Raw genomic sequence first — 14,997 nt, forward strand, 5'->3', positions numbered from 1 at the left:
TGTGGAATATGTACAAAGTCTGTTACGGTATACTAGTCCTAAGTTATCTTTTGGGGTAGATGCAGTCGAAACACGGGGGGGGGGGGGGTTGGTTCTTTTTGGTTGGGATCCTTTTTCCGTGGAGGTTATAGAAAGGTCTAGCAATTTCCTGTTTTGTAAGATATCACCAATCAATGGTAATGAATGGCATTGCCTTTTTTGTATGGGGCCCCTCATATTAGCCAACGTTTGCCTTTATGGCACAAATTACACCATATCCTGGAACCCTTTAGCAAATACTTGATTGTCGGGGATATTAATCAAGTGGATTACTTTTTTGATAAATTAGGAGGTAGTCAGTTCATTAGAGGCTGGGAAGACTTTATGTCATGCAAGTTTAGTTTACATCTACAAGATATTCCATTTTCAAGGCCGCAATATACATGGACGAATAATAGGGATTCAGAGGAACTAATTATGGAATGACTGGATCATGGTTATGCTTCTTCGGACTGGATGAGTGATTTTCCGGAAACACACATTCGGAACATGCCTATTATTCATTCCGATCATGGTCCGATTTTACTCCAACTGTCATCATCCACTGGCAATGCTAGGCGGCCTTATTAGGTGGAAAATTGGTGTTTAAATCATTTTGAGGTTAAAGCTATCGTACGGAATATTTGGCGTATTCCTATAGTGGGTTCAGCAGCTTATGTCCTCTCGCGTCGTCTATCCATGCTACGTCGACGTCTGCAGGTCTGGTGTTTAGATAAAAAATTATTCTGGGTGTGAATTGGAAGAATATTTTTTATCAGCTGCACTTTCAAGGAAATCGGATTATAACGATGGAACATGGCCTGGCTTATAATCGAAGGCATACCACCTTGATTATAGAAGCTGCTTTAGCCTTCTCGTATTGGCGTCAAAGGATCAAAGACAGCTACATTCAATTTGGGGATCTGCCGTCCAAAGTCTTATTTAGTCGTCTTCGCCAACGACAACAAAAAAAATCCTTCCACATGCTGCGCAATTCTAACGGTGTCTGGGTTACTAATTCGCATGAAGTTGAAGATCTCATTCATCATCATTTCAAAGCACTGTTAACGAATATTCCCTCTCCGGAAATAATCCAAGATAGTATCGATCATGTTCTCCGGGAATTGCATTTACCAACTGTTTCTGCAAGTGAATGTGACATTCTACTTAGGCCTATCTCTACCCAAGAAATTCAAGACTCTTCTTTCTCTCTTGCTCATGATAAGTCTCCAGGCCTAGATGGCTACAACGCGGAATGTTTTCAGAGTTACTGGCCAATTGTCGGTCCTTGCATCATCGAGGCTATGCAACGCTTTTTTCAACTGGTTTTTTTACTAAAGGAATGGAATGGAACACCCCTAGTGCTTATTTCGAAAGTAAAACCGCTACAAGAGGTAAATCATCTTCGTCCTATTAGCCTATGTAATGTTCTATATAAATGTATTGCCAAATGCATGGTGAATAGAATGAAGAGTCTACTTCCACGACTAATTGCGGACTTCCAAAATGCCTTTATTCCGGGGAGACATATGGAAGACAATATTCTTATTACGCACGAACTTTGCCATCTCATCAATAAGCAACGTCGACAAAAATCTTCTTTGGCGGATATCAAATTGGACATGAATAAGGCCTATGATCGGGTTAACTAGTTATTTATGCAAAAAGTTCTCGCCGCTTACAGGTTTCCTTCTCACTGGATTTCATTAATCAGGGAATGCATCTCAACAGTTTCTTATCGCATTCTCATTAATGGCGTGGCTATGTCACCTTTCTATCCAACATGTGGTTTGAGACAGGGGGATCCGTTATCACCCTATCTATTTTTATTTTGCATGGATATAATCTCCCGTATGACTTCACTTGCGACTGATATCAGGTTATTCCAAGGAATCCGTCTTCACAGGAGAGCTCCGTATATATCGCATCTCTTCTTTGCGGACGATGCAATGTTCTTTTTTAAAGCGACACCTATCGCATGCGGGACTATTTTTGCACTTATCAAAAGGTTTTGTGACATCTCCGGTCAGGTCATAAATCTGCAAAAGTCCTTTGTGAAATTTAGTCCTAACACATCAAAGGAAGATCTGCAGGAGTACAAGCAAATTCTGCGAATGGATGCAGCCACCTCACTGGGTTCTTACTTAGTGGCTCCAATCGATATTCAGGGTCCTAAAGTTCACCATTTTACACCACTGTTAAACAAAATATCAACGACAATTGGCAGCTGGAATCATATTAACCTCTCTCAATCGGCCAAGATCATCATTATCAATGCCTATCTAGTTCGTAAACTACTTCATGTTCTGTCAATCTTCAAAATTCTCGCTACGATCACGAACAAATTAGAAAGTTTGTTTGCCATGTTCCTTTGGAAGGATCGTCATGGGAAGGGAATTTCATTGGAAAAAGAAATGTGTCATTCAACGCCCGAAATACATGGGGGCCTTGGTGTTCGTAATGTGGGCATTCTCAATAATGCTCTTCTTATGAAAAAATCTTGGCAAATCAAACAGAATCCACAACTTCTGCTTTCAAAGGTTTTTCACAGTTCCCGCCTTCTGAGCCACCCACATTTACTTAGCAATCGACAATTATCCTGGGGGCATCGAAGTCTTCTGGTGACCGAAAACCTACTAACCGAGCACTATCATTGGAAAGTGGGCGAGGGATGGAATATAAACGTTACAAATAATAATTGGTTGGGTGACCACGGGCCGATATTTCGAGATTGTACAACTTTAGGCCAAGTTAATATGCGGGTCGCACAGTTACTTCTTCCACACAATCAAGGGAGGGATCATCAGAAAATCACATCTTTGTTTGATCCAGCCACATCACGGCGTATTAAAAGTATCGAACTGCATTCCGACCCGCAAGTTCGAGAATTTATTTACTGGTCGTGCACGAAATCAGGAGAGTATACAACGAACTCTGGATACGATTTTCTACTACACCAGCAACATGAAATCTGTAGCATGACCTCTCCCCTTGATACGAAGTTTTTTCGCATCCTTTGGATATTGAACATTATGCCTAAATGGAGACTCTTTTTATGGAAGCTCTGGCACAATGGCTTAGCCACCACTTCCAATCTACATAAAAGGGGTATCAGCTTGTCGAGTGAGTGCCCTATCTGCCTTGATGATCAGGAAACTACTCAACATTTGTTTCGGTTTTTCCCTTTGGCTACAGAAGCTTGGAGGGAAAGCCATCTCAGCATTGAGAATTAAAACACATAACCTATGCTCTTTAAGGATTAGCTTCGATACTGGATTTTCCACTACCATACACAAGTTGCATTTATAGACTCCGGTATCCCTAACTTCATTGGTACTCTATGGACTATTTGGATGTTGAGAAATTCACAGGTGTTTTGTCACCAGCGCCCAACAGAAAGATCTATCAGTATTATACACCAACAGAGCATGCAACAGCACATGTGTTACGTTCAACAGCAGCACGATCCAACGCGAAATCCGCTTGATCCTTGCTTCCCGTCTGGCTTTCAAGGTTTGCATATCGGCCAATAACCTACTAGTCCTTTTTCCTTAACAATTTATGTTGCATGTACAAAGTTCCGAGGACACCACATGTGTGGCATCGCTTGGCTGGGTAAAACGGGGGATCATGGATCCCTACTGCAACGAGGTGTTCTTTGCTACTCAGCATCCACCATTCAAACAAAAGCTTTGGCTTGTCTTCGAGCTTTAGCTTGGGCACGCGAAATTGGCTACAGCCGGATTAAGCTATGCACTTCCTCTAACGCTTTGGTGCAAGCTCTTCGATCGAATGGGCCACATGAGATCACCATTCGCTGGACTTTAGAGAGTCTTTCTACTATAGCGAACAGTTTCTTGTCGTGCCTTGTGCTTCATGTGCCGAAAACACAAGTTGCCAAAACACGACGATTAGCGTATTGGTGTAGAAAAAATAAATTTCAGTTTTAAGCTTCCTAGGTTGTACTTTACGTTTTTGTTTTAAATCTATGTAAGTTATCTCGATGTAAAAAAAAAAAATATTGCATTACAAAGACAACTCAATTATAGCCGGATATATTTAAAAAGTCTTAACCTTCGATTAATTAGAATAATACCAACTATAAAATGTGTTACGTATTGGTCTCGTGTAATTAATGATGTGTCAAATAGGGGTGTAAATGAGATGAGCAACTCGTGAGCTACTCGAGATCGACTCGGTCAAAACGCGGTCATTGCTAATCTCGAGATGTTGACGAGTCGACTTGATCTACTCGATAATCGCCTCGAAAACTTGTGAGAAGTTTGAATACCCAATTATCTATAGCAAAATACATATATTTGACATATTTTCTACCTTATGATTTCTTTTAACTCTAGAAACTTGCAAGCTACTCGAGATCTACTCGGTCTAAATCGTCTCGATTAATGATTGACTCAGTCAAAACTCGACTTGAATAAGCTCGGCTCAAAATGATAACGAGTCGAGTCGAGCTAGTCTAAACTTGAATTTGAGTCGAGCTAGTAAACTCGAACTCGAGTCGCTTCATCTACACCTAAGTGCCAAACAAATAAACAAAAGAAAAATGAAATTTGCTCTGATAGCAAATGACAGATGGCAAGAAATATGGTCTTGGACACCGGTTTATGATTTGTTATTCCTTGTGATGTATATACTCCATCCGTTTCTTACAATTTCTTTAAATGATTGTTTCTTTTTAAAGTTGGTCTTTAAAGAGACAATCTATTTTTAGTTTAAATTTAGGCAACGATCCAAACCCAATATTAAGAAGAGAACGAACCACCTTTTTGAATATAGTGACTAGTTGATTTATTTAGTGATAGGTTTAATCTATTTATTGAACAATTTAATTTATTCAATATTCACATTATTTGATCCTTTCAATGACTAGTTTAATCCATTTAGTGACTAGTTTAATGCATTTAATGACGAGTTTAATAAATGTGGTAAAAGGTTGTCGGGTTATTTTTACAATTGTCTGTCGTAGTCGAGATTCAAAGGTAAACAAGGAATGAGAATAGAAATGACTAGGGGTGTTCGCAGTTTGGGTTAGTGCAGTTTGGAGTGTAACCCAACCCAAACCGCAAATATACGGTTTGACATTTTTCCAACCCAAACCGCATCGCACTTTAGCCCAAACCGAACCGCACAATACGGTTTGGTGCGGTTTAACCATTTTTCCCTCCGCGACATTAATTTTATAATCTAAGAGTAAAAAAAAAATTTGTTCATAAATATAAAGAGTCCAAATAAATATGAAGTTGCTTACATAATTAAACCTAAATAATAATTTATCAAAAGTATCCAAGTTCTTTACCTCAAACTTATTTTTTCAGTTGTATACATGTATGCCACCTTATCAAGTGTATTTAGAAAAAAAAATTATATGAAATTGCGGTTTAAGGTGCAGTTTAGGTTTACAAAAATTAAAACCCAACCCAAACCGCGAAAAAACAGTTTGGTTTGCGGTTTGGTGCGGTCCTGACCGCACTCTGAACAGCCCTAGAAATGACGACTAGATTGATGCAAGATGTTTAGGGATAGAGTTAGGTTAGAATGAGGTGGAATGAGATTGTTAGGACTTAAGAGTATGTAGGTTTGCGTTTGCCTTATTAATAATTTGTGTTCTTTTTAATTGCTACATTGTCAAAAATTTCCTTATTTAGAGTACTTGGCCCATCAATAAGTGATATTTCCTCTATTTCATAATACATGCAACAGTTTTTAAATTGCGGACTCCGAGATAATTTTTCTTAGTGTACAGTTAGATGGAAATGGGTATGTGATTAGACTAACTAATAATACAACTAATACATTATATCAACACATCACCACCCTACCACCGCCACCACCCCGCCAACATCACCACCAGAACCACCCGCCAACACCACTGCCACAACCACCACGCCAACACCACCACCACCATCAGAACCACCACCACAATCACCCTGCCACCTGTAGGAATTTGTAAGTACTATAAAGCGGAATTTCATGAATCAAATTCATAAGCACTTAAATCAGGATCACATGCATATATAATTAAGGATCACATACAAGTTTAGAAATAACCTTTGTAACGTGATTTCCACAAAGCTTGAATGACTCGGATTGAGAATCTCAGATGTGATTCCTCTACTTAGTCCACCAACCCGGATCAACACTCCACCAATGCTAGTTGGAAAGGAAGAAAACTTCTTTCTTGTTTTTGGAGTATAAACGTGACTTTGATGAGAGAGAGAATAGGAGAGAGAAAATAATAAGAGAATAAACTGACTGTTTTCTTTTCTGCCTAACCCAAATATAAAAGTATTTAGGTCAGATTTCTCTCCCCTTTTCCTATCTCTTGGCCGGCCACCCTAGGGCCCTCTTGGGTCTAGGTTTCTTTTGTTGATCCAAGTTTAATGTGTGACCTTGTAGGATCCGTTACATTGGGCTTCGGGTTTATTTATTTACTAATCCGAAGTTCTATAGCTTTCTCTAGCAAGACGTATAGACGACCCAATATAACGAACTTATTATCTCTATAATACGATCCATTATATATTAGTAATTGCATTTAAGTCGAGGACATAAATCCTTCAATCTCCCACTTGTCCGAGACGAGTGTGCAATGTTTTTATTCCTCAAGTCTCTTAATGTCTTAATTTGATAGTATGATCATATTTCTATATCATCCATACTAGCTTTCAAATTATTCCTTGAAATCCGAGTTCAAATTGTCAACAAATGATCATCGAATGATCCATTTGAGCACGGCCATGCATTTTCAATTTTTCACTCTTCAAGGGGCCAAGACACCTATCCTATCTCATATAGGAGGACTTTTCCAATCTTGTAGTAACCAATACTCCCACTCAACTTTTAGCACAACCTGAATGCTGCCTTTATAGTCCCCTTTTACGGCATGACGTTTGACAGTATCAAAGCTATACTAATCATTGGGCTAGTAATGTTCTACTCATGTCTCAGGAATCTACTAATATAATTTCGAAGTTATAAAACTTCTAAGTAGGTCAAGTTCGACTATGTATCAACTATACATGTCCATATGATTGATTAAACATCTCTATGTTTCCATAGCCCATGAAACGGCGCTATCAATCAATCTTATATGCTAATCCCTTTAATAAGTCATTTATGTCCAGTTTAATGACTTAGATTAGGAACTTTAATATTCTATGAATTCTGTTCACTTATGGTGTTTCATTCATCAAATCACATATTTGACAAAACCATAGAATTCAAGATATATTTTGGACATTTTATTTAATACCAAACCAAAATTAAATAAGACAAAATTTATTATCATAAACATAAATAGCAAAACCATGTCTTTACATTGTAATAAGTTTCTCTAAACCTAGTACAATCTAAAGCCACTCTAACATTTGCTTCAAGCCTATAGCCCTAGCGTGACACTCATGCTTGGGTTGAGGTAGCGGTTTAGTTAGCGGATCAGCCACGTTCTCATCCGTATGAACTTTGCAGATTCTGACATCCTTCCTGTCAACTATCTCTCGAATGAGGTGATACTTCCTCATCACATGCTTGGACTTGTTATGTGACCTTGGCTCTTTTGCTTGCGCAATAGCACCATTGTTGTCACAAAACAACTCAATTCCTTCCAGAACACTAGGTACGATATCCAGCTCTGTCAAGAATTTCTTTATCCAAACTGCTTCCTTAGCTGCTTCAACTGCTGCTAAATATTCTGATTCTGTCGTAGAGTCTGCTACAGTGCTTTGCTTTGAGCTCTTCCAGCTCACTGCTCCTCCATTCAGACGAAAGACATACCCTGACTGAGAGCGGTAGTCATCTCTGTCGGTTTGGAAGCTTGCATCCGTGTAACCTTCAACAACCAACTCACTTTGTCCCCCATATACTAAGAACATGCCTTTAGTCCTCCTTAAGTACTTAAGGATGCTCTTAGCTGCAGTCCAGTGTGCTTCTCCTGGATTTGCTTGGAACCTGCTGCACATGCTCAAGGCATATGCAACATCAGGTCGAGTACTTATCATGGCATACATAATAGACCCTATAGCCGAAGCATAAGGAATGCTACTCATTCGCTTTAACTCATCAGGCTCAGTCGGGCACTGACTCTTGCTAAGCGATATGCCATGTGACATGGGAACGAAACCTCTCTTCGAGTTTTCCATGTTGAACCTTGTAAGAACCTTATCAATATAAGTTTCTTGACTCAGCCCAATCATCCTTCGAGACCTATCTCTATGGATTTTAATTCCCAGTATGTACTCAGCTTCTCCAAGGTCCTTCATAGAGAAACAACTCTTAACCATTCCTTGACTGACTCAAGCATTGGTATGTCGTTTCCCATGATTAGTATGTCATCTACATACAGAACCAAGAAGACTAAGCTGCTCCCACTAAACTTCTTGTAAACACAAGACTCTTCTTCGCTTTTGATGAAACCAAATTGTTTGATTGCCTCATCAAACCGAAGATTCCAGCTCCGAGATGCCTGCTTCAATCCATAAATGGATCTCTGAAGCTTGCAAACCCTTTTAGGTTTTCTGGATCTTCAAAACCTTCAGGTTGTGTCATGTACACATCCTCATTCAAGAACCCATTCAAGAATGCGGTTTTGACATCCATCTGCCAAATTTCGTAATCGAAAAATGCAGCAATCGCTAAAAGTATCCGAATTGATTTAAGCATTGCTACTGGAGAAAAGGTCTCATCATAGTCTATACCATGAACTTGTCTGAATCCTTTTGCAACCAGTCTTGCTTTGTAGACATAGACATTTCCATCTTTTGTCTTTTCAATTTGAACACCCACTTGCATCCAATAGGGTTAACCCCAGCAGGCAAGTCAACTAGTGTCCAAACTTTATTCTCAGACATGGAGTCTAACTCGGATTTCATGGCCTCAAGCCATTTCTCAGAGTCTGGGCTCGTCAAAGCTTGTTTGTAGGTAGTAGATCTGAATTTTCCAAAATCATAATTTCAGAATTTTCAGTCATTAGGAAATCAACCAACCTTTTGTTTGGAATCCTTGGTCTACTTGACCTACGCGGGGTCTGAGCATCAAGAGAAACGTTCTCTTCAACAGTTTGAAGATTTTCGCTTGATTCAACTTCAAATGGGACGGTAGGAGGTTCACGCGTTGAATACGTTATTCCTCAACATGACTTTCGTCTTGTTGGGCCGTCTCTGACATGGTGTGAGCCACGTCAGTTGTTGCTCATCTCGAATTTCTTCGAGTTTATTTTACTCCCACTTGTCTTTCTAGAAACAAATTCCTTTTCAAGAAAGACACCATCACGAGCAACAAACACTTTGTTCTCTTGACGGTTATAGAAGTAATAACCCCTTGTCTCTTTTGGATACCCCACAAAGAGACATTTATCTGACTTGGGTGCGAGTTTGTCTGATAGTAACCGCTTTACATAGACCTCGCATCCCCAGATTTTAAGAAAAGACAAGTTTGGAGGTTTTCCATTCCATAACTCATATGGAGTCTTTTCTACAGCCTTTGACGGGCTCCTATTTAGTGTGTGTGCAGCAGTTTCGAGAGCGTATCCCCAAAAAGAAATCGGTAGATCAGCAAGACTCATCATAGATCGAACCATATCTAGTAATGTTCGATTCCTCCTTTCAGATACACCATTTAACTGTGGTGTTCCTGGTGGAGTTAATTGTGAAAGAATTCCACAATCCTTTAGATGATCATCAAACTCTTGGCTCAAATATTCACCACCACGATCGGATCGTAGTGCTTTTATTGTCTTACCAAGTTGATTCTGTACTTCATTTTGGAACTCTTTGAATCTATCAAAAGATTCCGACTTATGTTTCATCAAGTAATATAGCCATATCTACTCAAATCATCAGTGAAGGTGATGAAGTAATTAAACCCTCCCCTTGCCTTTGTGCTCATAGGACCACATACATCTGTATGTATGAGTCCTAAAAGATCGCTGGCCCTTTCACCTTTTCCAGTAAATGGTGATTTTGTCATTTACCCATTAAGCATGATTCACATACATCAAATGATTCGAAATCAAATGATGGAATTATACCGTCCTTTTGTAACTTGTGAATGCGCTTTTGGTTTATATGACCCATTCGGCAATGCCAAATATAGGTTAGGTTAGAATCATTTGATTTCTTTTCTTGCTATCTATGTTATAGACTTGTAATGATTTATCAAGCACATATAAACCATTTATCAAATTAGCTCTGGCATAGAACATATTATTGTAAGAAATGGAACAACATTTGTTCTTTATTTCAAAGCAAAAACCTTCAGAATCCAAAACTGAAACCGAAATTATGTTCTTAGTTATTGTAGGAACGAAATAACAATTATTTAATTCTAAAATAAGCCCAGATGGCAAGTGTAGACTATAGCTCCCGACGGCAAGTGCAGCAACTCGTGCTCCATTTCCAACGCGTAGCTCTACCTCGCCTTTTGCCAACTTCCTACTTCTTTTTAGTCCCTGCACATCATTAACTATGTGAGAACCACAACCGGTATCAAATACCCATAAAGAAGTAGAAGTAAATTGATTTCTATAACATATATACCTGAAGTAGAAGCCCCAGACTTCTTTATTTCCTCCAAGTATATCGGGCAGTTCCTCTTCCAGTGTCCAATCTTGTGACAGTGGAAGCACTTGCTTTCCGCAGCAACCTTGGGCTTGGGGGTTGGCTTAGGTTTTTCAGCGACAGTGGCAACTTGCTTGCCTTTGTCCTTCTTTCCTGCCCATTTCTTTTTGAAACCCTTTCCCTTTTGAACCAACAGAACCTCTTTCTTTGGTTCAACCTTAGGGATGTTCCTTTCAGCATTGACCAACAATCCATGCAGCTCTTGCAAAGTCTTTTCAGACTCATTCATATTGTAGGTCATTCTGAACTGATTAAAACTTTCAGGTAGTGAGTGGAGAATGATGTCAGTAGCCAACTCGAGCCTATAAGGGAACCCAAGTCTTTCCATGTTTTAAAAGACCCATCATTTCGAACACATGGGGGCCAACAGCTTGACCCGGCTTCAAGTGACATTCAAGGATCTCCCTGTTAGTCTCATACCGCTCAACTCGGGCCTGAGTTTTAAACATGGCCCGCAGCTCTTGCATGATCGTGTAGGCATCCTTGGTTTCGAACCTCTTTCGACTCCATGGCTGCTACCATCAAACAAGTGATTGGTATAGACTTATCACTAGCCTGTTTTGCACGACGTTTTTCAGCGTCAGTTGATTCATCAGTTATTACAGGAAGCGGGGTATCTAAGACGTCCTCTCGACCCTCAAACCTCAGAACGAGTCTTAAGGTCCTTTCCCAATTAAGGAAATTTTCACCATTCAGTCTGTCCTTTTCCAGAAAAAGGACGAATGTTGAAACCGGAGTTGTTGTTGTTGTTATTAGACATGATATCTACAGACAGAAAAATAAGGCAAAGTTCAATTTTATGTTTATAAAGCAACCTAAAACATGTAAAGGTTTCTAGGTTGACCACCTATTCAAAATTAAAGTCCCCTATGAATAAGTGTTTTACAAGATCCTATCAACATGTAACACTAAGCAGACGGAGGCCTTATCATAACGTTACATTATCAAGGTAAGTAAACTCTTTTACTAATTATAACACTTTATAACTCTTGTTTAGATGGATAAACATCGCATGTTTAACTATCTCTTGCTTCAAAATTCAAAACGCTTTTGATAATTTTGTTAAGGACAACCAAACTAAGTTGTAAAATTCGCAATTTTACCTTATTATCCCAAAATTAATGATAACACCCTGCGGAGGCATGACCTATTACTATTAATTAAGGGTTTTATAAGTACTTTATGTTTGGAAAAGCAAACCTTAATATTTACGGGGCCTAAGTTTATTATGTTGTTATGAATTAGTGAACTCTAGCGCATCAACAACCAACATACAATAAACTTATAAGCATTTTAAAATAATAAAATGCGAAAATAAAATGATCTAGTATGGCCCCTAATCCTAAGAACTAAGCATCAATGGCTCCTTCTTGGACTCTTCATGGATCTCCATCCACCTTTTCCATGGGCCTTCTCTTGATGGACTCTTCTTTGGATTACATAAGTATCAAAAATAATTTACATAATAACTAAATTAAATAATTACAAAAATACTTAACGATACGCAGTCGTATTTAAAATTACAAGAATACATCATACGACAGATCGTATATTTTCTATCTTAATTTGGGCCAACTAGTCATACATAGCAAATATATCATATATAAAAGCCACATAATATTCACATATTATACTTGCCAATCAATTAAAATATCAAATATTCTTAATTAAAGCAAGAAGATAAAATTTTAAGTAATATCTATCACCTAAAGATCTATCCCTTAAAACTAGCCTAATTAATTTTAATTATTAAAAAATCAGATTATGAATTGAAATTTATGACCAAGTCAATAATTAAATATTGAAATTTACTTATCTTTCTCAAAATCTGTTTTCAAAAAAACTTCCAAAAGATAAAAAAATAAAAAACTTGGCTGCTGCCCAGTCTTTTAGTCACTTTCTCTTTATAATTTTTTTTTTTTTTTTATTTGAAAACGTGAAAAGCAGCAGCAACGCTGCTTTCCGCTCCTCTGCCCAGAAGGTCGTATAACCAAAAAGATTTTCCGGCAACCCTTTCGAGCCCTCTCACCGGCAACTCGCCGGTTGTTTCTTTCGAGAGCCGACGTCGAACGCCGATACTTCGCCTGCGGCGGCGAGCAGCGCATTGCTCCGCACGTCAAACGTGCTTCGCACGTGGCTGCTGCCACCACCACCCTCGCTCACTTCGACTGCTCGCCGGCAGTCTGCCATTCGTTCCCCCGACTTTTCGCCGGCAGACATCCGACCACCGGAGACCGGAGCACCCACGGTGGCTGCTCCTCTTCTCCCTTTCAATTTCCTTTTCTTTTCCTTTTGAAAGATATTAAAATTACAAAACCTTTTGTAAATTTAATTAGGTGATCTTGGTTAAACATAACTCTTTATGCTTAATACAGAAAATTAAATTTAAAATCTTTATTTTAATTAATTTTCAGATTATTCATATAATTTATCACTAATTCATATAAAACACCTTTTATATGAATTTATCTTCATACATAAACGATTTTAAGCATGAAAATTTTATTAATAATATGAATTTATTTTCGAAATTTAGAGATCTAAAATCAGAATTTTATAAATTTCGAAAATTAGGGTTTAGGAGGTTAAAAAAAAATATTCGGCTATTAAATATTGAGAAAGAAAGTAATTAAAACTCTTTTTAACAAATTTCAATTAATTATTCAATCCATAATTTAATTCCTCCCCTTAATCAAATTAAAATTAATCATACATAAACTAAACTTTATGACCAAAAATCTATATGCAAGAGGCTAAAACTGATACCACTGTAGGAATTTGTAAGTACTATAAAGCGGAATTTCATGAATCAAATTCATAAGCACTTAAATCAGGATCACATGCATATATAATTAAGGATCACATACAAGTTTAGAAATAACATTTGTAACGTGATTTCCACAAAGCTTGAATGACTCGGATTGAGAATCTCAGATGTGATTCCTCTACTTAGTCCACCAACCCGGATCAACACTCCACCAATGCTAGTTGGAAAGGAAGAAAACTTCTTTCTTGTTTTTGGAGTTTAAACGTGACTTTGATGAAGAGAGAGAATAGGAGAGAGAAAATAATAAGAGAATAAACTGACTGTTTTCTTTTCTGCCTAACCCAAATATATAAAAGTATTTAGGTCAGATTTCTCTCCCCTTTTCCTATCTCTTGGCCGGCCACCCTAGGGCCCTCTTGGGCTCTAGGTTTCTTTTGTTGATCCAAGTTTAATGTGTGACCTTGTAGGATCCGTTACATTGGGCTTCGGGTTTATTTATTTACTAATCCGAAGTTCTATAGCTTTCTCTAGCAAGACGTATAGACGACCCAATATAACGAACTTATTATCTCTATAATACGATCCATTATATATTAGTAATTGCATTTAAGTCGAGGACATAAATCCTTCACCACCATCATCTTCCATTTCTTTCAAATCCTTCTACCAAAATTCAAAAAAATTAACTAAAATCCTTCTACCCAATGCTTCTACCCAATTTAACAATAAATTTACAAAAAATTGGTTTTCCTTCTACCCCATCCTTCTAACTAATGCTTCTACCACCACAAGTTGGGATCTAACCCTAAACAAATTCACGAAATAAGAAGAGCACATATGTCGCGCAGAGGTTGCAGGAGAGAAAGATAGAGGACGAAGGAGATCGTCGGAGAGAGAAAGGAGGACATAGGAAATCGCAGGAGAGAGAAAGAAGGAGACAGAAGGAGATCGTAGGAGAATGATGTAGATCGCAGGAAAATAAGAAGGAGATCGACGATGGTGGGATCGAAGGAGAACAAAGAAGATGAAGACGATAAAGAAGAAGGAGATCGAAGGAGAGAGAAAGAAGGAGATCCACGGTGGTGGGGTCGTTATTGATCGACGAAGGAGAAAGGGAAGATGAGGGTTGGCCGGTCGAGGAATAGAGGGAGGAAGGTGCGGTGGCTGGTGGTCGTGGTTGTTGGTTGTGGAAGTTGGGTTGTGGACTTGTGGTTGTGAAAGAAGAGAAGTTAGAAGGGTGGTGGTTGGAAGTTAGATGGATGGAGGCTGACATTAGTGTAGGTAATCAAAGCTAATTTTATAAAGAGAGGGTATTTGAATAATTTCACAGCCCAAAACTTGCCAAATAATGAAAGATCCTTTGGGAATTCTTCAAGCTCTAGCGGATTGTTGTATATATTACGAAACCCCTTAATAGAAAGTGTTGCATGTAATAGTATAACACAGATGAAGTATTTTTTTTGTTTGTTGCTTATTTTACTGATAAAATATTCAATTTTCACTTTAATCCTAATTTTATATTCAATGTGTCACGATTAAAAGTTGTCTAAATATTAATAATTGAGTTCAAGGTATGCA

This window comes from Beta vulgaris, chromosome 3, assembly GCF_026745355.1.
Source record: "Beta vulgaris subsp. vulgaris cultivar EL10 chromosome 3, EL10.2, whole genome shotgun sequence".
In the NCBI taxonomy this organism is placed as follows: Eukaryota; Viridiplantae; Streptophyta; class Magnoliopsida; order Caryophyllales; family Amaranthaceae; genus Beta; species Beta vulgaris.